Genomic DNA, 2,850 nt, shown 5'->3' with positions numbered 1-2,850 from the left:
CAAATGTTTTGAGAATGATGAGGGCAATGAATGTACAAATGTGCTTTACACAATGGAAATAGGTATGGATTGTGATGAGTTGTATGAGCCCCTAATAAAAGGATTAAAAAAAGAAAAAGAACCTTCCATACGGACTCAACGAGGTAAAAGCAATGGGAAGTTTAGGGCCCAGAGGGTGTGAACTCAGAGGGAGTAAAAAAGGTTGCACAACTCAAAGAATGTAATCTGCATCACTGAGTCACACGGAGAAGCTGCTGAACTGGGTGCTTTGCTGTGCATATTCTCAACAAAATCAATGAAAAATACTTTGTCTCACTCAGCTAGAGCCGTTAGCCGTTTACATCCTGACACGTTACCTTTCCCCCTGCAACTCCACTGTAACTGTTTAATTTGCGTCAGCACATCTTTACTTCTGACATAAATGTTTGACAATCTCCATTCTGCTAAATCACCTTTCTTTAGGATGGGCCCACAGATGGACCTCACACAGAGACAGCCAGGCACAGTAGAACAGTACGCGACCACATCAGTACTCGACATAATCAGATCTCTAGGCGAAGTGCCCAGACAGTTTTGCATCGGAGCGCACACAAAACATCGGAATTCGACCCGATACGTGTGGTTTGTAAACAAAAGCAGTTCGTGTTTCGGTCACTCGGCGTTAGCTGGAGTTGTTAGTATGCGTTGCTTAAACGTTTTGCAGCTGTGTTCCAAGCTTTTTGCTAAGATTTCCTTAGTTTTTGTGGCTTTTTGTACTGTTTTTAGATAAAAAACATGGGTCCTAAGAATTTTTTTAAAAGAATCGTTATGATAAGGAACTAGTTAACTGTGTTTTCGGTATTATTGATAATTTAGTAAACCCTTATAGAAAAGTTACTGAAACGCCAACAGCAGAACACATTAGACAATTTTTTTTTTCTTTTTTAAGAGAAAGCCAGCCAGGTCCTAATGAAAAAAGGCCAACGGGGAAACCTCCTGAGAAGCACCTACCAGTTGATTTTATGGAAGGGGATTCCCCTTCCAATGACACTCTCTCTCCATCCTTCCTCTCCACGTCCGTGTCCACAGATCTAGATCCTCATCAGTCTCAAGGTATGGGCCATACTGTAGCTGTTAAAAAAACTTTTAATGCTGTTTCTTATTTGTTATATTATTCTAACTCTGAACTTATTTACTTAGAAGTGTCTGTGTCATGTTTTGTATAAAAAGGCAAGGTTTGGGTAAACATTTGGTGGTCGAGAATGGATTGGTCCATTTTCAATTATTTCTTATGGGAATAATTGATTCAGAACTCAACTGCATTGCATCTGAATGCTCCTTCTAGAACAGGTTAGCATCGAGGTCCGGGGTCCTACTGTAGTCTCACAAATCTCGGCATACACAAGTTAGCGCTGCCAGTGCCCCATGTTTGTGGGAAGAAACATCTCAATTGACATTTCATCAACTCCCGGAGACTTGTTTCCCCACAATGCCGTCAGTGCACCTTGGGTTTCTCTCTTCGGTACCCCTGGTTCTTGACCATAAGCTTCCTCCTGAAATGCCTGAATCACCAGTCCATTCTTTTTGGCACAGTTGATTGTATAATGGAGTGTTACTCAGTGGGAAGGAATGCTTGGATGAATCTTGAAAACACATGATTGATTAAATGAAAGAAACCAAGACACCAGAGGCGACTTGTTATATAAATCCGTTTAAATGGAGAGAGAGCACAGAGGTGGTGAGTGATCGTCAGAGAATGGACTAGTTGGTCATGGCTTGTACAACGTGGGGAACATTTATCATCACCAAGTTGCACGTTTTTAAAAGGTGAATTTTGTGGTATGGAGGTTCTATTTCAATCAAAAAAACAGTCTCTGGGCAGTTTCACTCCCTCTTGCCCTTGAAGATAATTCAAAAGCTGTTAGAGCAGCAGATCAACAAGGAACCGCCAGGAATCTCAGAACACTTTGTGTTCACGGAGAACCCGTACATAGACCAAGCTGTCGTCATTTCAACACGAGGAGATGCTGTGTGGTTTAAAATCCGGAAAGATGTGGGGGTTGTATCCTCTCACCACGCTTCTTACAAATCATCCAAGCAGTTGAACTGGATAAAGAACGTGGCATCAAGATTAGAAAAAGGCTTGTGAACCACCTTTGATACGCAGATAACAATTTGCGGAAGGGGAAGGAGGGTCTAAAACACTGGCTCTCCGGCCGCAGTGCTGCGCTCTTTGCGGCCGGGCCTGCAGCTGTGGGGTGGAGCTGCACTGTCCAGGACCTGCCCCGTAGCGTTTAGAGGTGAGGACGACAGGCGTGCGTACAGCATGCTTTGTTCTGGTCAAGAACACGCACAAGGCCCAGCACTGGAACAGCGGAGGAGACGCTGCTGACCTCGCCTGGTGTGCTGCGCTGTTATGGGGGGCAGGTATATATAGCCTTTAAAAAACAAAATACAAACAAGCGGAGGCTTGTGGCCACTCTGTACTGGACAAGCCCACCACTTGTCCACCCTGTGCTGGCACCTGTCTTTCCTGTGGGACTGCGGCGTCTCAGGGTGGGAGGGTGGTGTCTGTACAATGACAAGCCAAGTCTCTCAGACTGCCCCCATCACTTGCTTCTTAGGGAAACAGGATTTTGGTAACTGAAATGTTCATTGTTAAGGGGCAGGAAAGGGGCATGGGCCTGTGTTTCTGGTAAAGATTCATCCTTCCCAGGCCTGCCTTGCTCAGTTGTAACTGAGGCTCGGGGCGCTCAGGCCCCAGTCGAGGACCTGGCATGTTCTCGGACGCCAGGAAAGAATTTAGACCCACAGAGGTCCAGCTGTTTGACAGAAGTCACACGTGCAGCCTTTACACTGGACTCTGCGCTC

The sequence above is a fragment of the Echinops telfairi genome, unplaced genomic scaffold, assembly GCF_000313985.2.
Source record: "Echinops telfairi isolate 266 unplaced genomic scaffold, ASM31398v2 ScPeMD7_5;HRSCAF=22, whole genome shotgun sequence".
NCBI lineage: Eukaryota > Metazoa > Chordata > Mammalia > Afrosoricida > Tenrecidae > Echinops > Echinops telfairi.
This window is presented reverse-complemented; position numbering follows the sequence as displayed.